The following is a 23,250-nucleotide window of genomic DNA, read 5'->3' as shown; positions in this document are numbered from 1 at the left end:
TTTGGAGATCATTAAAGGATGGATTAGAGTAGGATCCATACCAATGAGATCACAGGATTATGAGAACATAGATCCAAATCTGGAAGGGATCTCAGAGTCAACCTTTTCCAAGTCCCTCATCTTATAGATTAAGAAACTGAGGGCCAGGTAAGTTAAGTGACAGAGGTCAACAGCATGCAGGTTCAGTGCAGCATCGTTCCAAGTTCTCTACACAAAGATTCCTACTGATATCAGGAAAAAGGCTAAGTGGGTTCACAATCAGATCAAAAAGGGATTTGTTTGGTCCCTAGAATTCAACTTCCTTCAGGACAACCCTTTAATTTATAAATGAGGTAACTGAGGCTTAGGGGAGTTAAATTGAAGGATTCTGTAAGAGGTAGGTTACTCAATTACATGTCAGCTTCTGACATCATGGACAGAGCTTCTGTATCTCTGTAATCATGAGATGCAGGGGCACCTAATTGCCAAATGGGGTATTCAGGGTGTAACAATAATGTTGCTGGCAGCTGCTGTGGGGGTGTAAGACCAATAACACCAGCACACAGGATTGCTGCTAGCACAGTTTCTTTGATCTGCTTTTCTAAAGGAAAGCAACTTTAAAGGGGTCAACAATCTTTAAACAAACATACATATATCATTCACTTAGTTCAGGGGGGAAAGCAATCACTCTGAACTTCAGAGAAAATACAAACAGAAATTACAAAAACAGCGCAAATACAAACTGCAAAGATGGACAGACAGGGCTTTCAACTGTCTGACTAAAAGCAATACATACATAGATACCAGAGAGAGAAGCACCAACATCTGGGTTTTTCAAAGCCTGGGGGGCTCCTTAACAGCCATCCAGAGTCTCATCTGGCTCCATCACACGAATACTTTTCCCACGAGTGAGCCCCAAAGCAAAGTGCTAACCTCGCAGTATACATATACTTCTTCAGGGTCCAAAGGGCATCACAACCCTCACGACCCAGGCTCATGTGACTCAAACTCATGTGACTTAAGCAGATCACATGGGCCTATTAATGTATGGGAAAGATTAAAAAATGCATTAAAAATACACAGGGAAAACCAGTACTCTGGTGTTAGGGCTTGCCAAGCCCTTTTCAGGGCTGCTCATCCAACCTTTGGTGTCCACCTACCATCCAACTCTCACCTGTGGCTCCAAGAAGCTGTAGCATGCCCAGCAACCACACCCTGGTAAAACCACCTTGGCAGATTGGTTAAACCAGGTTGAAGATAACCAGCAGGCCTCAAACCTGTTGGTGAGTTAGGAGGATGTCTATGCCAAGCATATGAAGACTTCCCCCAGTAGTATAGGCAGATGAAAATAGCTTGTTCTAATATCCATGAAGGTGGCTGAAGCAGGCACTATGGAGCACTTAGAGCTTGGCCAGACATTCAGGACACCAAAGCCACTGCATCCTAAGCCATCACCAGTCGTCTTGACTTTTTTCTTGTCATTGGACTTCAAATGACTCTGGAAGAGAGTGAGGCTGATGACTTTGTGCAGCTCTGCATTACTTAAATGCAATTCACACTTGAGTCAAGATATCGTCATGTGATGTCATTGGTCCTCTTAGAAAACAAAGGACAAACAACAACACGCAGGGTGCTGAATTAGGTACAGAGGACACAAAGCAGTATGAGACATGGCTCCTGCTTATAACTTATTTGGTGAAACACATGATGACACATTTTTTTTAAATCTTTAACAATATTATGGCAGAATACATAGTATGTATCAAATGATTGATATGGACCATAAATACTCTAAGATTTTAGAAGAGAGAGATTGTTGTTAACTAAAAAGATGGACTGAAATAGGATTTTTAATAACAAGTATGATTCCTGTGGGTGGTGGGAAAAGTGAGAGGATTTCACGTGAAGGAAATGGCAAAAACAAAGACACAGAGGCAGTTATGCATAAGGTATTTGAGAGGCAAAGCAGTCTGGCCAGACCAGTTTAAAGGGTTCATATAAAGAAATGGAGGTGAAGTTTGAAAGTAGATACAATCTCAATTACAGAGAGCTTTGAATTTCAAGATAAATAGTTAAAAACTTTTGTTCGACAAAATATAAGGATTTACTGAATGTTAATTGTTAAATAAGCCCATGTAATACATACTCAAGTCTTATTCATGGAACAATTAATTGGTCCAACCATTCTAAGAAAGGAATTTGGAACCATGCAAGAAGTTTTGCTAAATAGTTTTTGCCCTTCAACCTTCTGTTGGGTTTACATACCAAGCAAGAAAATACATACATACGCATGTATGTATACATACACACATGCATATTAATAGTAACACAATTCATAATAACCAAAGCTGGAAACAGATGATGTTGTCAATGACCGGGAGATGGCTGGAGGGAAAACGTGGTATGTGAATGTAATGGAATACCTTAGGCCCAAACAGAACACAAAGAATTCAGAGAAGTACAAGAATGCTTGTATGAAGTAATACAAACTGAAAAAAAAACCAACAACCAAAAGAACACTCTACACGATCATACAACTCTATAAATAAAGACAACACTAGTGAACAGAACTGAGACAATATCGGTTGCAAAATAAAGCACATATCCTTTCTGTTGTGGTTTAATAATCAGCTAAGATAAAAGTGGAGAGTGACATACATAATTACTCACCACTACATTTTTATGTTGTTTTGCTTAACTGTTTGAGGGGACTACTCTGTGGAAGTTTTCATGTTCTATAATTTCAGAGCTAGAACCCCCTAATTTTTTAGATAAAGTAACTGAGACTTAAGGAAGTTAAATTGAAGTATTCTTTAAGAAACAGAGTTACCTAAGTAGAACTATATGTATTTCAGGATATTTACTATACTTTAGTACGGAAAATGACAATAAATAGAAAAAATGACAAAATATGCATGAAATGTTCCCAGAATAACTACAGGCTCTTTGGAGACCATTTTTCATTTGTTCATCGCAAAAGTTAAACTATGATCTCATGCCCTAATCTTTCTACTGTCTTTTTTAAAAAAGGTTTTATTGATGCTCGTTTCTTTCTTACATTATGGTTACTTTCTAATCAGTCTTCTGCCCAACACTACCCTTGTAACAAACAAGTACTGCTAAGCAAGGAGCACCTATACTCCTATACACCTATACTATTGGCTTTCAATCTCATCTTTTCCTCTGGCTTCTCTTTGGCCTTGAGTTGTTTTGTTGTTGTGGTCTTTGCCTGCTTGTGGGGTTATATCTTCTGTGTCAAAAGAAAAATAAATAGTATATATGTGTATGTCTATACATGCACACATGCATATGTATCCCTAACATATGATTCTATCATCACGTTGTCCTTAAAGTAAGTGAATTTTGTGAATGTAAAAATTGTTTTACCAACATACAGTTTCCTGCCATCTTCATGCTGGTGAGCTTTGGATGGAGCCACTCCCTTCTGTTGATCCATGAGCCTGACCGGGGTAAGTAAGTGCCTCAGGCCAGATAAGGAGGACTCCTCTAGGTTCACCCTGGCTCATACCAAAAGTACCTGTAAAAAAGTAACTGCCCCTGAGACCTTTGTGAGGGTATTCCTCAGAGACAACACTATTTCTTTGCTTCTGGAGCTTCTGTTCTCTCTCTTCCTCTCCCTCTTAGCAGAAATCCAAAGAGGTGAGAGGCACCAATTCCCCTTTATTCAACTAATTTCATTGGTTTCCACCCAAACTGAGAATTGTAATATTCTAATTAAGTTTCAGGTCAGACTCCATATACAGGTGGATAGGTAAATAATTAATAGTGGTTTAAAGTTACTTCTACCAAGGTGATTTAATTTTAATCAAAAATCAAAGCTTTTAACGAAATGAAGTTCCTACCATGGTATTTCAAGCACTGGTCTTCCTACTTTCTGAATCCCATCATCCATGAGTGAGATGCACCTGTCCCAGGGGCCCAATTTAAGTTACAGTATAATGGGGCAGCTAGGTAGTGCAGTGAGTAGAGCACCGGCCCTGAAGTCAAGAGGAGTTCACATCCAGCCTCAGACACTTGACACACTTAATAGCTGTGTGACCTTGGGCAAGTCACTTAACCCCAATTGCCCTGCCTTCTCCCCTGCAAAAGATTACAGTATTATACAACCTGTTTGAAAACTTATAGTAACACTTCACTTATCTAGATATCACATCTGATGTTGTTCTGTCATGCGCAACTCTCTATGACCCCATTTGGGGTTTTCTTGGCAAAGATACTGGAGTGGTTTGCCATTTCCTCCTTCAGTTCCTTTTACAGATGAGGAAAGTGAGGGAAACAGGGTTAAATGACTTGCCTAGGGTCACACAGCTAGTAAATGTCTGAGGCCAGATTTGAACTCATGTCTTCCTGACTCTAGGCTTGGTTCTCTATCTACTGCGCTACCTAGCTGCCCCATCACATCTGGCGAGTTATAATACACAGACAAGGTTTTGTCAAAAAAGATGAAAAAAAAATACTGAACACACAAAACAGACATTCATTCATGTTGAGAATCATGGACTTCACTTGAAAGAGATCCTCTTGGATTTTTACTTATGGTGCATTTGCTTTTGTTTTAAATATAATTCTAACAAGTAACAGATAATATTATTAGCTAACTAGACCATAGCAGATTAGAAATGGTAAAGAAGCTGTTAAAAATAGGTAGCCTGACCAGAGCAAAAAGATAGCTGATCTTAACGTGGGAAAAAATAGAAAAACAGTAATAAGCAGAGACAAGAATGCAAAAAGGAGACATGGAGAAATAGTCCGTTCATTTCAATAGTCCCTCAGGGTGGGACTGTATCACAGTAATATATGATAATTGTATGATGACCCTGAGTCTTCCCCCAAACGGTTTACCTTATATTCAGTATATGGTGTACTGCATTCTGCTTCTGCCGTGAGGATTTCATTTTAACAAGGCACAAAAATGTGAGTTACATTTTAAGAAAGATTTCCACCACAACTGTGTACAAAAAAGCCTGGATGTTTAAATACTATTTTAGTTATCTGAAAATTTTATTTACGTAGATTAGCTCTTCCAGTTCCAATAATTCTGAATAAATGAGTCATTATTATGCCATCAACCTCATTTTGCAGCCTCAGCCTCCATAGTGATGAGGACGGTAATGCAGGAGCACGGCTACTCCCTCCCATTGTAGTGAGTCTCCTTCTTCTGGTTTTTTCTTCTTTAATGCTAGGCCTTTAATTAATAGGACTAGAATGTCATGATTTATTCTCAGCTCCTTTTTGCAAATAAGTCTTGTTTTACTGCAGAAAGTTATTTATAGTTTGCTGATGATAAAAGCCACGTATTGTTCACACTATTTCTTTGTGGTACTATCTAATTACTGAAAACGAGGCTTACATGAGTAAATTAAAAAGCACAATTTCTCTTCCACAGAAGAGAACTTCTTCCTTTTGTTTGTTCCTCACAAAGGAATCTTGAAACAACCTTTCCTACAAAATTGGTAGAGGAAAAATCTCTTGCAGAGATGGCTGCCTAAGTTAAGACTCAGCTCCCTTTATGGACCAGTTAGTTGGTGTACATAAATTCTATTCTGCATTTCAAAAGAAATGGTTATTTTTTTTACTTATTTTCTGTCCCTCAGAGTAAAACAGCAGTGCTTGGGCATACAGGAGGTGCTCAGTAAAACTTCTTGATTTGTTTTGATTTCCGTAGTCATGGAAATCATGCCCCAGCCAGACAACTCCCACGATTAGAGGCAGTTAGGGTGCAGTAGAGAGCTAAACCCAGAGTCAAGAAGATCTGGGTTCAAACCCAGCCTCTGACGCTTACTAGCTATGTGACCTTAGGTGGTCACTTAATTTCTGTCTGCCTCAGCTTCCGCCACTTTAAAATGGGGATCATAGTAGCCCCTACCTCACATGGTTGTTGGGAAGATCAAATGACCTATTGGTAAAGCACTTACCACAGTGCCTGACACATAATAGATGCCACATAAATGATTGTTCCTTTCCTCCATCATCCTTTTATCATAAGGGTTCAAGAAAAGAGTAGGGATGGTTCTGTACCATCAATAACCACTACTAGAGAAAATTGTTTGCATTGTTAACAATGTAGTAGTGCAACTTGGCGTATTAATTATATCACACGCATGAAGCAATACCCCTGTGGGGATGATGACAATGATGATATCTGGAATTTATATACCACTTTATTTATATAGCACTTTAGGTTTTGCAAAGAGATTTGCATATGTTATCTCATTCGATCCCAAAACAACTCTATGATGTAGGTGCAATTATTACCGCCATTTTACAGATAAGGAGAGTCAGATTTAGAGAGGTTAAATAACTTGCCCAGAGCCACAAAAACATTAAGTATCTAGGGTAACATTTGAGCCCAGGACTTCCTATCACCAAGTCGAGCACCATTACCCACTGTGCTACCCAGCTGCCTAATGATGTGCCTCAAGGATGTGTCTTTGCATCTTCAATATTTCAGAGATATGTAGCTCATAATTGTACATAATTCCTCCAAAGTGTCTGAGGCCAGAATTACATTTAGACTTTTTTAGTCACTGGGATATTATTTGAAAAGCCTCTACAGTGGTGCTTGATATCATTGATATCATCAGCGTATCATCTACAAACAAGAGCACCTGGAAGACCTTGCCACCTACAGGGAATCTCTTTTCCATTTGGACTGTGAGTTGGATATGCTCTATAACAATGGCAAATACCCTTGGGGAACACATCACCATGTTTCATGCTTCAATTGACATTAACAATCAGGACACTGTCAAACTAAGTTATCTCCTCTTTATTGTGATTCATTTACATCAGTTAAACTCCAGGAAGTGGTTATAATTTCTGCTGATGTCCTTCCTCTGGCTCATTTATTTCCCATTTGACAATGCCAACAGTTTGTTTAAATAGATCAAGTTGGAGTTGCTTCACTTACACATCACATGTTTTCTCTTTTTTATTCTTTCTTCCAGCTTGGCATTTTGATCCTTGCTCTGACCATTGACTTTACAAGACTGACCTTACTAAAAACTTGAGACATTTTTCAGATGCAATGCTGTCTGGTCACACCTTCCTTTTTTGTATTTCTGATTATTTTTTCTTTTAACTCAAATGGAGGACCTTACTTTCTCCTCCAACTCTTCTTTGATCTCTTTTAAATTTCTACACATTAGATTATGCCCAATGCTCTAACTTGTTGAGATCATTTTGAGTCCAGATTCTGCCATCTAATATATTAACTACACTTCCCATCTTTTTGTCCTCTGCAAATTTGGTAAGCATGCCATGCATTCTTTTACTTAAATAAGTAAAAGAAATACTAAATAGCATAGAACCAAGCATAGATCACTTTATATCTACAACATTCCATGAGACAACTTATTTTTGGTGAAGTCATACTGGTTCTTTATTTTCACTATATCTTTTTAAATGTTCAATATGGTTTCCTTTAATAATGTTTTAGAATTTTCCAGGAATTGAAGTCAAGTTGACTGGACTATACTTATGATATCTTATTTTGGACAATTAATATGTCTGATAGTGGCTCAGCAATCCCATCTGCCAGGTGTTTCTAGTACCTTAGGATGTGATTTATATGGGTCCAATAACTTATTTTCACCAAAGGCATTTAGGTACACTTTTGCCATCTCCTTAATTTAGCAAAGATTTCATCTCTCTATGAACCATTTTTGTTTTGTCTGTTACAGTCATTTAACTTAGCAGAGAAAATTTAAGAAAAATAAAAATTGAGCCATTCTGTCTTGTATCACCATTTCAATTATCACCATTAGACTGTAATCTCCTTAAGGACAGGGACTATCTTTTTCTTATTCTTCTATCCCCAGAGCTTAGTATAGTGCCTGGCATATAGCAGATGCTTAATTAACGGTTGTTGATTGATTACTCCCATTCACCTCGAACAATGGTTCTCTCCCTTCACTGATCATTTTCTTCCCCCAGTAGAGGTTCCTCAGTCACTAGATTTTCAGTGATTCTTCTTCCCTCCATCTCCTATGAGTTCTGTGAAATGTGGACACCAAAGGTGGATAGGCAGTCCTGAAAAGGGCTTGGCAAGCCTTCACACCAGTAGCATTAGTCCTACCTGAACACCCCATACACCTCCTGTGTCTCTAAGAAGCTGTAGCATGTGCAGCAGCCACACTCCAGGTTGAGGGTAACTGAGGGGCCTCAAACCCATTGGTGAGTTAGGGGGATGTCTATCCTAAGCATGTGAAGACTTACTCCAGTGGAATGGGTGATGAGAACAATTTGTTCCACCAGCTATGAAGTTGCCTCAAATAGGAACTACTTGAGCTTAGAGTTTAGAACTTCGTTCAAACATTGGAGACGCCACTGTCATCCAAGGCTATCACCAGTCATTCTGACTTTTGTCCTGCCACTGGACTTTGATGACTCTGGAAGAGAGAGTGAGGCTCACGATTTTGTTCATTTCTGCCTCCCTTAAATCCAATTCATGCACGAGTCAAGGCATCACCCTATGATGTCATTGGAATTGCTTGAAAAGGAAAGGCAAACATTAACAATATTTTCTGTGAGATATTTGTGCACTCTCCAACCTCTGACAGAGGTCAAAATTCAACTTTGCTTCTGTAGATGTTTTTTTTTCTCCATTTCATATCAGAGCAGATCAAAACACTTCCTCTGTGTGCATAATTATTGTCATTGTTATTTTTAAAGGAACACTTTATTATCCCTGATAAGCTGGAGCATGGAGAAATATTCCTAGAGCATGTTCACCGTTTTCTCTAGGAAGGAGAGCAAAGACCAGTTTAAGTATAGATAGCAGTGACTTAGCTACAACAAAAGTACATGTGTAACATGCTCACTATCATTCATTGAAAATTTTCTCCTGCTCTCCTATTGCATTTTAGGACATTGACATGTTATCTAAGAGAGTGCAACAAGGATGATGAAAGGCCTTACGTTGGTGCCATATGAAAATTAGTTGAAGAAACCTAGTTAGCTTGGATAAGAGGTAATTAAGGGGGAATATGAGAACTTCCTCAAAGTATTTGAAGGATTGTGACAGAGAAGAAGGATTAGACTTGCTTTTCTTGGTCCCATAGAGCAGAAATAGAAGCTATAGGAATGAATTACAAAGATGAAAATTTAGATTTGACTTAAGGAAAAAAAACCTAATAATTAAAGATATTCAAAATTGGAATGGGCTACCAATGGAGGAAGCTGTTTTCCCTCTTACTGAAGGCCTTTAAACAATACCCAAATGACCAGTTGCCATATGGGAATATAGAGTAGAGTGCCCATGTGTCAGAATCAAGTGGGAAGGAAAGGAGAAATCATAGACAAGGCATGGCGATGGATGGTTAAATATGAGGAATCAATAAGCCCAGCCATGACACCAAGGGAGGCAGCCACCAGGAGTTGTCAGGGTACAGGTCAGGTACATGGAAATCAATACAGATGAAAGAGCTGGGCCAAAGATGAAAGCATCAAAAGGAATTGATAGTTCACTAAGCTAGGAAAGCCAAGACATGCCCAGAAGGACCAGAATTTTCTTTTCTTTCATAAAAATGTTACCTTATTTATATTGATGACTTTTATTTTACATCACCTTCCTTTTCAAACATGTCTCTCCTCTCCCATACCTCATTACAAACATTGAAAACTAAGGAAGGGAAAAAACAGTTCAGCAAAACCTAGACATCAGTTATGTCTCATGGCATATACAAGATAATATACCAGTACAGTTTTCCCTTCCACATCACCAGGGGTTAGGGGAGCAGGGCCCCCTCAATCTGGAAAATCCACATAAAATTTTTGGTCCTCTGTACCAGGGAAGTCTGAATTTTTTCTTTTTTCTTTTATGATGTGGTTACAGTACTGTAACTTACTATAAAATGTGGGTTGGTATTATTCAATACTATACACATATTTTATGCATCTCTGAGTTTCTAACCTTTTTTTCTGTGTCATCTGCTGGCCTTTGCGTGTCATCTGAGGCTTCTGCAAAACTCCACCAAAATTTCCATTTAATTTCATACAACAGCCTTCGATCTATTGAAACCTCAATGGGGAAAGTTGACATGTGGAAGGGATAACTGTAGTCTCCTCTATCATCAATGATGAAAGACAGTCACATTTTCTCAACTCCTCCCACAGCAGAACTTTCATAGAATGACAATTGTCTGGCTCCATTTTACACAGATCTCTGATATGTCCTAATCTGCATCTTGAAGGGGAAATGCCACTGTGAGGTGGGTCCTAAACTAAGCATAAGGACACTGAAAGGAGGAAGGGGAAGGGAGCAGCTCCGTATCTCTCCCTGGGGCTAGAGCTTCATGCTTCTGTTAGGGAGGTGAAGAGAAGGGCAGGTGAAAAAAGACAAACAAGCAGCAGGTGTTGGTGCATAACATTTGTATTTAGCTTAGGAAAGAACCATTAGCATCCTGAACAACTGGAGAAATCCTAGAAAGGAAAGAAGAATAGAAAAGCCAGGGATAAAAACACAGGTTATGGGACTACACGGAGACTTGGAATTAAAAGGACAAAGTCCAATTACCTAAATAGTAGGGGAGTTAGAGCCCCATTAGATGAATCACAAGTGAATGGAGGAGAATGGTAATGAACAGCTCAATTCTATTACTAAAAAAATCTCCAACCTGTAACTTGAATAAGACCACGTTGTGAAGAGATCATCAGCACCCCCATTAAAAGCATTTATTGAGTACACTGCCCAGCACTCAGTGGATGATGGTTGTGCAGACAGAGTTAAACAAGAGAGTTGCTATCTCTATATGTTTTAGTTTTACATAAATTTAAAGAGCACTTTCTTCCACTAGTGCTGTAAAGTAAGTCATAGAAATACTGTTAATCCCATCATAGGGAAGCTAAGTGATGCAGTGGATAGAGTGCTGGGCCTGGAGTAAGGCTCCTCTTCCTGAGTTCAAATCCGGCTTCAGACGCTTATTAGCTATGTGACCCTATGTCACTTAACCTGTTTGCCTCAGTTTCCTCATCTGTAAAATGAGCTGGAGAAAGAAATGGCAAACCACTCCATCATCTTTGCTAAGAAGACCCAAATACAATCATGAAGACCCAGACGTAACTGCAAAATGATTAAACAACAGTCCCATTATAGAGGAAAGGCATTGTACTGGGCTGGGATACAAAGACAAAAACCAAAAACAGTCTCTGTTTTTAAGGAGATTACTAAGGGTAATACTTAGACGCTGATAAGTAAATGGAAGATAGCTTGAGAAACAGGAGAGCCCTGCTGTATGAGAGCAACTCCGACAAGGCTAGAGGTTTTGTAAAGAGCCTGGACAGATGCAATGTGAGGCATTGAGTAGCTGATTAGAAAAACCAGAAAAGCAGCAGAGGTGATAGTTGTGCCTCCAGGGCCAGAAGGCTTCATTTCCTAGCCCCTTGTTTGCATAAGACCAATAGGAAAAACTGCCTGAGTTAAAACTGAGAAACCTTGAAAACCAAAGCTGTATGGTGATTATTGGGCTAATAGCCTGCACAGTCATAGCCTTCAGGATGAAGATTCGGGAGATATACTTGCTGATGACCAGATGTTAAGAGTGGTAAGAGACTACAACTCTCAGCAATGTTAGCATGAAAAACAAGTCAATGATTTGCTAAAATAGACACAAAAAATACTGAAGAACATAACACCTTAAAAAATAGACTAACTCAAATGGCAAAAGAGCTCCAAAAAGCCAATGAGGAGAAGAATGCCTTGAAAGGCAGAATTAGCCAAATGGAAAAGGAGGTCCAAAAGACCACTGAAGAAAATACTGCCTTAAAAATTAGATTGGAGCAAGTGGAAGCTAGTGACTTTATGAGAAATCAAGATATTATAAAACAGAACCAAAGCAATGAAAAAATGGAAGACAATGTGAACTATCTCATTGGAAAAACCACTCACCTGGAAAATAGATTCAGGAGAGATAATTTAAAAATTATTGGACTACCTGAAAGCCATGATCAAAAAAAGAGCCTAGATATCATCTTTCCAGAAATTATCAGGGAGAACTGCCTTGATATTCTAGAGCCACAGGGTAAAATAGAAATTGAAAGAATCCACAGATTGCCTCCTGAAAAAGATCCCAAAAAGGAAGCTCCTAATTGTCGCCAAATTCTAGAGCTCCCAGATCAAGGAGAAAATATTACAAGCAGCCAGAAAGAAACAATTTGAGTATTGTAGAAACACAATCAAGATAATACAAGATCTAGCAGCTCCCACATTAAGGGATCAAAGGGCTTGGGATATGATATTCCAAAGTCAATAGAGCTAGGATTAAAACCAAGAATCACCTACCCAGCAAAACTTAGTATAATGCCTCAAGGCAAAATATGGATTTTCAATAAAATAGAGGACTTTCAAGCTTTCTCAGTGAAAAGACCAGAGCTGAATAGAAAATTCGACTTTCAAACACGAGAATCAAGAGAAGCATGAAAAGGTAAACAAGGAGAAATCAGAAGGTACTTACTAAAGTTGAACTGTTTTGTTTACATTCCTACGTGGAAAGAAGATGAGTATAATTCATGAGACCTCAGTATTAGGGTAGCTGTAGGGAATATACATATATATATATATATATATATATATGTATGTATAGACAGAGGGCACAGGGTGAGTTGAATATGAAGGGATGATATCTAAAAAAAAAATAAAGTCAGATTAAGGGATGAGAGAGGAATATATTGAGAGAGGGAGAAAGGGAGAGATATAATGGGTTAAATTATCCCACATAAAAGTTGCAAGAAAAAGCAGTTCTGCTGGGAGGGAAGAGGGGGCAGGTGAGGGGAATTGAGTGAATCTGGCTCTCATTGGATTTGACCTGAGGAGGGAATAACGTACACACTCAATTGGGTATCTTACCCCACAGGAAAGAAGGAGGAAGAAGATAAAAAGGGGGGATGATAGAAGGGAGGGCAGATGGGGGAGGAGGTAATCAAAAGCAAACACTTTTGAAAAGGGACAGGGTCAAGGGAGAAAATTGAATAAAGTGGAATAGGATAGGAAGGAGCAAAATATAGTTAGTCTTTCACAACATGAGTATTGTGGAAGGGGGGAGAGAATTTGGAACTCAAAGTTTCAAAAGCAGATGCTCAAAAAAAAGTTTTTGCATGCAACTAGGAAATAAGATATACAGGTAATGGGGCATAAAAATCTATCTTGCCCTACAAGAAAAGGGAAAAGGGGATGGGAGGGGAGTGGGGTGACAGAAGGGAGGGCTGACTGGGGAATAGGACAATCAGAATATATGCCATCTTAGAGTGGGGGGGAAGGGTAGAAATGGGGAGAAAATTTGTAATTCAAACTCTTGTGAAAATTAATGCTGAAAACTAAAAATATAAAATAAATAAATAGCGATTTAAAAAATAAAGAAAAACGACTATAAACTCAGGCTTCAGAAAACCTCATTGATGAGTCTAAAAAATGTGTATTTCTACAAACTGGGTACTACCCGTAATGCATAAATTCATTTAGGACATTATGACCTTGCTCAGTGTGCCTGCAATACGACTAACTAATCTTATTCCTAGCTAGACGTTGAAGGACTGCTTATGATGTCTGCTACCATGGAGTACTGGCCACCCCTCTTGGAATCAGACATTCCTAAACAGAAATACTCTCAAGGATGTTTTGAGAACAGCTCCTTTCCCATCAATCACGCATTTAATTGGGAAAATGCCTTCTTGGTAAGAAGGAACTGCTAAAGACAGGTAGTCCTGAGCCATCTTTGGGAGTCCCCACCACCACCAACATGGTACAAACGTGTAGCCTGGGTCTTCTTGTTGGGACTCTGGATGCTGACCTGGGACTCCCCAGCCATGTGATGCAGATGTAGATACTTCCCCCATCAGTACAGATCAATTGTGGTAAGATTATGACATAACTATTGAGACTTAATGATTCTGACATAACTATTGAGACTTACTGATTGTGGCATAACTGTTGGGACTTACTGACTGAGACCTTCATTATCATCATCATCATTATTACTACTACTACTGTTATAATCAGTAATAAATATTAGTATTATACATATATATATATATATATATATATATATATATATATCAAACTTGAGACTGTGTCATTTCTGAACCAATCAGAACCAAAACTAAATTAAGCTGGAGCAAATAAGGTTGCTTTGCAACACATCACCACACCATTCTTATTCAGACCTTTATTAAACTCATCACCTTGTACCAGAAGCTTCCTTTGGCCTGTGTGAGTATTTGAAAAGTGGTACCTGGTAAGACGCAGCTCTGAGCATCTTCATTACACAGAGGAGTTGGGTGCCCTGCCTACTTAATGTGAAGGAGTCTAGCACCATACTAATAAATTCCTCTCCCCACACACACACATACACACACACTTTGTCCCCATGCTACCCTTGGCAGGAAGTTGTGTTAGCAGGATTTGGATTAGTGATCTACCAGTGATATTGCTTTTCTGTTGTGTGACTAATCTAAGATTTGAATGTTTATTCCTCAGATCAGTGTGGTTCTACTCCTAAGAAGGTTAGGATAGTGATGTCCTAATCTTTAGGAAAAGCTAGATCTGTTATCATTTGTGGATGCTGGACCTTTTTCAAGCCTGATCAGAGCAAAGCTTTGGAATTGTCTGAGCAGTCAACTTCAGAGGAAGGCTTAGGGATCAGTTTCCAAATGCTCTCCCCAATTCCCAAATCTCACCAGGAATTTTTGAATGATTCAGCTGTTTCTGGCAATTTCCAGGACACAGACTGGATCTTGTCCAGCTCCACATATTTGTGAGCGATTACTTCCCATCTCCCCAAATCCTTTATATTACCTGCCAAAGTTTTAACAGTGCCCTTATGTTTGCTTTCAAGATCTATCCTTGGAACTAAGATTCCTCTGTATTTTTCTGTGCTCATGACTGACTGTGCATTTCTAAGGTTTTGGACACAATTTTTTTCAAACTTCATTAAAATTATGCTCAACAGAGAAATAATGCAAATGAAAGCAAATATGAATGTATATTGATAAGCAATTGAACATCCAGCAGCAGCAAAGCATGCACATAGCCAATAAATACCCAATAAGACTGGGACAGGAATGAAATCAACACCACAAAACAACAATCTAATTTATATCACAGTGTAGCTGTTAACTCCAAGCAGCAATGATTAAAATCAGGGAAATACTCCTTTATTCAAAGACCTATGGGCAGTCATTGGCATAATGCATTTGTAATTGTTTCATGACACAGTGAATTAATTGTTCAAAAGAGAGGGAATCTTAGTGGGATGAATGGGATGAATACCATTAGATCTTAAACAGGAAAGAAAATAGTTCCAGAGAGGAAAAGATTCAGAAAAAAATTATATTATTCAACTAAAAGGAAATACATTTAGGCTCAAAGCTACAAATATTAAATTCCTAAAAATGGATTTTCATACTAAACAATTGACCCCCCTGCCTACAACACTGGAGGCATACATGGGGGTGGTTTGCTTCTTCTTTTTTTTTTTTTTTTGCTTTTTGGCAGGGCAATTGAGGTTAAGTGACTTGCCCAAGGTCACACAGCTAGTACATGTATTGCGTGTCTGAGTCTGGATTTGAACTCAGGTCCTCCTGATTCCAGGGCTGGTACTCTATTCACTGTGCCACCTAACTGCCCCAGTGGTTTGCTTCTTACACAGAGACATTTTGGATCCTATGTAGACTGTGTCACATGCATTAGAGGCTGTAGTTTGGAACAGATCTTTGAGGTACTAGACTTGGGAATGCCATCAGGTAGCACTAAAACTTGAGTTAGAGCAGCTCACTTCAGATTGACCATGGGCTAAGTATCTTCCTCATCTTTCTGGAGGGTTCTGAGTTTTGTGTTTCAAATAAGGAATGCAAATGTATTTCACCAAAAATGTCACAACTTTCCAGTCTTGTGTTGGCTCCACCTGCTTGAATTTCCCATTTCCCTCTGTGGTCCCCGAGGAACTCACACCACAGGTTGAGTAGTTCTGTAAGCCACCTCAAAAATATTCATTTGGAAAATTTGATGTGCCAGGTTTCTAAATCATCAGTCAACAAGCATTTATTAAATACTTACTATCTACCACTATGCTAAGTGGTAAGGATACAAAGACAGAAATGAAACAGTCCTCACTCTCAAGGAGCTTACACAGATCTTAAAGCCTATCTCTACAATAATAAATTTATTTCAATCTTCATATTTCCTGTCTTGCTATTATCTTAGTTCATCTTTTTTTTTGTAATTAGTGTCTCATTTGGACATAGTGACATTGAAAGATATACATATACATATATATATATATATATATATATATATATATATATATATATGTATGAAGAGGATATAGAAATATAACAAGATCATATGCCACTACTTGTTCCTCTTATATTATCATGATGGAATACTGCTGTGCTATAAGAAATGATGAGCTCAATGATCCTAGAAAAACATGAACAGACTTACACAAAATAATGAAGAGTGAAATGAGAAGAACCAAGAGAATATTGCACACAGTAATAGCAATATTGTTTTAAGAACAACTTTGAGTGACTGAGTCCTTTTGACTACTATAAAAATCCAAATTAACTACAAAGGATATACAAAGGAAGATGCTTTCTGCATCCAGAGAAAGAACTGACAAATGGAAGTATGTATAGAATGGGTATATGTGTACACACACACATGTTTGTGTCTAATTGTAGCCATCTCTAGGCTGGTGGGTGGGAGGGAAGAAAAAAAAAAGAAAGTTACATGATAACTTTATTCCATATTTAAAAGGAATAGCAAATTGTATATGATGGATTTGCAGTTTCCTATACAATCATCTTATTTTTTTCTATTCTGTTATGTTAGGGAAATGCTTGTTTTATTTCTTAACTTCAAAATAAAATAAGTAAATTTATTAAAAAGAACATAACAAGAAGAGAAAATCTGAAGGCAAAGGAATCCCCATCCTATTAGTTGGGTACTCCTGTAGTTTTCAAATGTTAGTATAGCACCAAAGCAGTAGAGAGTCTTGCTAATCCAAGAAAGAAGAAAGTTTCCAAATAAGAAGAAAAGGTAGGGAAGGGCAGTGAGATTTGTTTTCTTTATTTTGAAACTTCAAGAGTTTTGGGATGATAAAGCATTAACTAACCTCTAGGATGAAGGAAAAAAAGAAAGAAGATAGCAGTCATATGTCTTCAAGTACCAGCTCTGATAATTACTAGCATATGGCTCTAGCCAAGTTATTTAACTTCTCTGTATCTCAGATTGCTCCTATGTATCTACCTATAAAAAGCTAAAATGGTGAGGATGACCTTTATATTGAAAATGCAGTTGTTTCTTTTCCTAGTGGAAAGAGTACTGGATTTGGACTTAACGAGGACCAAGCTTAGAATCTTGGTATAGCTACTACTAAACAGCATCACCTATGCGATGCTTTCAGCATCCCAATTTTCTTGACACTATATAATAAGAAGCTTGGACTGGATGCTCTCTAAAATTCTAACCCTAATGGTTATAAATCCATGATCATGCTCCCTTCTTCACATATATGTAGTGATGAAAATGATAAATGTGAGCCATTATTATTGTCCAGTCAAATGGCCTTTCCATTAAATTTTCTTTTCAATAAATTTGAAGAAAATAGATGATGCTCTTCTTAAGCAATTTTAAATGCACTGGAAAAAAAGCACTCATTACATTTCTACCATAGAAGTAGAGATTATTATCTGCATATTGAATATTTGTATTTGGCATATATTTTCCTTCTTTTAAGGGGACATTTGGTTGTTAATGTTTAGTTGTTTTCTTTGCTGAAATATTATTGTTCCTTCCATCTTACATTTTCCCCCAAATTTGCTAAATGCATGTTGTTGTTTTTTAAATAGGCATTTGAAAGGGAAAAAAACATTCTCCAAGCCCTGAATATTAACAGTCTTTTGTATATGATATATCTGCACATCCCCATGCACTTTCATTGATAGTAGCTAATTAAGCAAATTTAGAAGTTGGGGCTATTAGTACTCATTGTCTATTTGAATAATTCAGTTCCATTCATTATTAAATCTAAGCACCATGAAAATTCTTGTATTTGATGCTTGTAATTAACTATGCTTTTGTTTCCAACACGCTACATTATAAACTGATTTACTCAGTTTATGGTTCTCTTCAGTGAAAATCCTTCATAACTAAAGGCATCATCACTACTCTGAGAGTATATTTTGTTTCATTCTTCAATCTTCATTTTTTCTATTTGATATCTTTACCTTAATGTTTCAAATTCATGTTTTTTACTACTAAGGCTCTATGTTGATGTGATTATAAGTTGGATATGATCATCACAAAAGGTTTACATCTCAATTGGTCACAGAGAAAAGAAGAATCCACATAGATTCTGAAGAATTCTCAGCCACACTCTAGTATCAGGTGCTTTTAAATCAGAATATGGAGCCCTAAAGATGGAGGATTATGGCTGCTTAAATTAGAAATCAAGAAGTGTAAAATCTTTACCAGGAAAGCAAAACAGGAATTTTCAGGTGAAATTATTTTTAATTAATTACCCTTTCCATCATATAGGTAGGTGTCTGTGAGGTGTTTATATAGATGGAAAATTCACCAAGTAGACAACTTAAGGAGAAATACTCACCTCCTCCTCTAGCCCCTGTGGATATCACCAGCTTTGTACAGTTGTTCATCTTCTCCCAGCAAAGATAGCCTCTATATTCACTATCCTCAGGTCTACCCCTGCAAAGGATTTGTGTGTGCACGCGCATGTGTGTGTGTGTGTGTGTGTGTGTGTGTGTGTGTGTGTGAATTCATGAAGGAAAGCAATAGAGAAAAAGGTAGCAGGACTACAACAATGCTTACCTTCCCCCCACTCCCTACTCCCACCAGACACATGAAGAAAGATGCTATCTGCAACCAGAGAAAGAACTGATAAACAGAAGTATGTAAGAATAGCTTAGCAAGCTCCACCTCAGCAAACCAGTGGTAGATCCTGAGCCCAAGTGTAGTGGTTCAGGCAAATGCCAACACCAGCATGCCCATGTGCCTCAGCATAGCCAGTGGAATGGGCAGATTCCAGCTCAGAGAACCACAAAGTGCTTCAACATAGCCCTGGAAAACAGACAACCGCCAATGGCCAGATTGCCACATGATTCACTGTATCCCTGGGTAAATGCAGAAACACCCCACTGGCTTTAGCACCCACACAACACCAGCAATAGGACCCGAGCTCAGCATCAGGCAAGCTGCCAGACCCCTACACCCTCCAGAAGTGTTGGCCATCCCTCACCCCCATCCTGTCAGTGCAACACCAGATATGAGGGTCCCCTGTGGGCCTCAAGGCAACACCAATGTGACACCAGGTAAACACAAGAAGCTTGAGACAGTGTCCTTTCCATTCCACAAACAGAGCTCAAATTTAAAAGAAAGGAAAAGGCCAAAAAAAGATGAATAAACAAAAACAGCAACAAAAAGAATCTGACCATAGAAAGTTATTATAGTGACAGAGAAGATTAAGATACAAACTCAGAAGAGGACAACAATGTCAAAACACCAGGGGAAAAACTCCAAAGAAAAATGGGAAGTGGTCTCAAGCCAAGAAAGAACTCATGGAAGAGCTCAAAAGAGCGTCTAAAAATCATATAAGAAAGGTAGAAGAAAAATTGGGAAAAGAAATCAGAGTTACGAAAGAGAATTATGAAAAAAGAGTCAGCAGCTTCGAAAAAGAAAACAACTGCTTAAAAAGTAGAATTGGCCAAATGGAAAAAGAGATACAAAAATCCCCTGGAAAAAGAAAATAATTCCTTAAGAAGTACAATAGGCCAAATAAAAAAGAAAGTACAAAAGCTAATTGAGGAAAACAGATCCTTAAAAGCTAAAGTTGGGCAAGTAGAAGCTAATGTCTCTAGGAGACATCAAGAGTCAATCAAAAAAAATCAAAAGAATGACAAAATAAAAGAAAATGTAAAATACCTTATGGGAAAAACAACTGACCTGGAAAATGGATCCAGGAGAGACAATGTCAGAACCATGGGACTGCATGAAAGCCATAATCAAAAGGAGGACCTGGACAGCATCCTTCAAGAAATTATCAAAGAAAACTGCCCTGATATCCTGGAACCAGGGGGCAAATAGACATTGAAAGAATCCACCAATAACCTCGGGAAAACTCCAAGGAACATTATAGCCAAATTTCAGAACAGGTCAAGGAAAAAATACTGCAAGGGGCCAGAAAGAAACAATTCAAAGTATCAGGGAGTCATAACCAGGATTACACAGGACTTAGCAGCTGCAACAATAAAAAATCAGAGGTCGTGGAACATGGTATTCTGGAAGGCAAAGGAGCTAGGACTACAATCAAGAATCACTTACCTGGTGAAATGAAGTATCAGGATTTTGAGCTTTCATAAGGAAAAGACCATAATTAAACCAAAAATTTGATCTCCAATATCAAGACCCCAAAGGGAAAACAAAACATAAGGGATTCAATTGAACTAAACTGTTTACATACCTACATGGGAAGATGATACTTGTAATTCTTAAAAATTATATCACTATTAATACAGCTAGAAGGAATATACATAGACAAAGGGTGCAGGTATAATATGAACTTGAGGGAATGACATAAAAATAGTTAAGGGATGAGCAAAATGAGTAGACTGGGTGCAGAGGAAAGGCAGAAGTAAAGTGGGGTAAATTATTTCACATGAAAGGACTCAAAAGATCTATTACATTGGAGAAGAAGATGGAAAGATGGGTGATAGGCATTGCTTGAACCTTACTCTAATCAGTATTAGCTCAAAGAGGAAATACTATACACAATCAGTTGAATATAGAAATCTATCTTACCTGATAGGGAAGAAGGCTGGGAGGAAATTAAGTAAAGGGTGTTGGGGGGACTGACAGAAGGGAGGGCAGATAGGAAGAGGTGGCAGACAGAATCAAAGCACTGGTGAGGAGGAAAAGGGTGAAAGGAGAGAAAGGACAAACGGGGGAAAAATAAAAAGGAGGGAAATACACAGTTAGTAATCATAACTGTGAATATGAATGGGATGAACTCTCCCATAAAATGGAAGCAGATAGTAGAGTGGATCAAAAACCAGAATCCTACAATATGCTGTTTACAAGAAACACATTTGAAGTAGAGAGACACACACACAAAATAAAGGTAAGGGGTTGAAGCAGAATACATCATGCTTCAGCTGAAGTAAAAAAAAAACAGGGGTACCAATCCTGATCTCAAATAAAGTAAAAGCAAAATAGTCCTAATTAAAAGAGATAAGAAAGGAAACTATATCTTGCTAAATGGTACCATAAACAATGAAGCAATATCAAAACTACACATATATGCACCAAGTGGTATAGCATCCAGATTCTTAAAAGAGAAGTTAAGTGACTTACAGGAAGAAATAGAAAGCAAAACTATGCTAATGGGGAACTCAATCCAACCAAAATATAAACAAGAAAGAACTAAGGAGATAAATAATATATTAGAAAAAATTTGATATGACAGACCTTTGGAAAAAACTGAATGGAAACAGAAAGGAATATACCTTTTTCTCAGCACCACATGGCACCTACACAAAAACTGACCATGTAATAGGCCATAAAAACCTCAAGATCAAATGTAAAAAGGCAGAAATAGTAAATGTATTCTTTTCAGATCATAATGCAATAAGAATTACATTCAACAAAAGGAAGTGGAAATCTAGATTTAAAATTAATTTTAAACTAAGTAATCTAATCCTTAAGAACAAGTGGGTCAAAAACAAATCATAGAAACAATAATCTCATTAAAAGGAATGACAACAATGAGATAACATACAAAAATTTATGAGATACAGCCAAAGCAGTACTTAGGGGAAAATATATTTCTCTAAATTCTTACATCAACAAAATGGAAAAAGAGCAGATCAATGAATTGTGCATGCAACTAAAAAAAAAAACAGAAAAAGAATAAATTAAAATCCTCAATTGAGTACCAAAATGGGAATCCTGAAAATCAAAAGTAAGCTTAATAAGATTGAAAAATTTTTAAAAAACTATTAAGCTAATAAATAAATCTAGGAGCTGGTTTTATGCAGGAAAACAACCAATAAGATAGATAAGCCTTGTTTAATTTGATTTAAAACAGGAAAGAAGAAAACCAAATATCCAGTATCAAAAATGTAAAGGGTGAAATCACCACCAAATGAAGAAGAAACTAAAGCAATCATTAGGAAATATTTTGCCCAGTTATACACTAATAAATTTAACAATCTGAGTGAAATGGATGAATATTTACAAAAATATAAACTACCTAGATTAATAGATCAGGAAATAGAATACCTAAATAACCTCATCTTAGAAAAATAAATTGAACAAGCCATTAATGAAATCCATAGGAAAAAATCCCCAGGTCCAGATGAATTCATGAGTGAATTCTACCAAACATTTAAAAAATAATTATTCCAACACTATATAAACTATTTAGAAAAAATAGGTAAAGGCGTCCTACCAAACTTTTTTTAATCACACAAATATTGTGCTGATACCTAAACCAGGAAGAGACAAAATAGAGAAAGATAATTATAGACCAATTTCCCTAATGAACATCAATGCACAATTTTGAACAAAATACTAGCAATGTGATTGTAGCAGCATATCACAAGGATTATATGCTATGACCAGATGGGATTTATACCAGGAATGCAGGGTGTTTCAACAATCTGGCTAGCAGCTTATGTTGGGGTGTAAGATCCACCCATAGCCAGCATCCAGAAAGCTGCCAACAGCACAGGTTCTTTTGATCTGCTTAACTAAGGAAAGCAAGGTGAAGGGGTTGACAAGTTTACTTTAATCCAGCATACAGACAGCATTCACTTAGTTCAGGGGAAAAGGCCAGCACCCTGAACTTCAGAATAAAATACAAACAAATTAGAAACATCAACAGACAGACCCAATACAGATTCATAGTTACCAACATCTAGGTTCAGCCCGGGAGCTCAGAACAAGGGCTGACCCAGAGTCACATGCCACCACTGCTGTAAGGAGGAGCTCCAGGGAAGAGACAGCCAACCCCTGGTTTTTATATCTTTTTCAGCATCAGGGGTGAGTCACACATGCGACTCACCCACATAACCTAGAATCATCACAAAGAGGAGGACTTAAACCCACGTGGTCTAAAAGCCTCTGCTGTCCCAGACATGTAAACTAGGCCCTCCCTGGAGTTAGCCCCACCTTGGGCCCCACCTTAGTTGCCAATCCACACCCACATAGGTTTTACACCTAATAGGTGTTTGGGCCTGGGG

Source organism: Trichosurus vulpecula, chromosome 1, assembly GCF_011100635.1.
Source record: "Trichosurus vulpecula isolate mTriVul1 chromosome 1, mTriVul1.pri, whole genome shotgun sequence".
NCBI classification, from domain to species: domain Eukaryota; kingdom Metazoa; phylum Chordata; class Mammalia; order Diprotodontia; family Phalangeridae; genus Trichosurus; species Trichosurus vulpecula.
Note: the sequence above shows the minus strand (reverse complement) of the source record.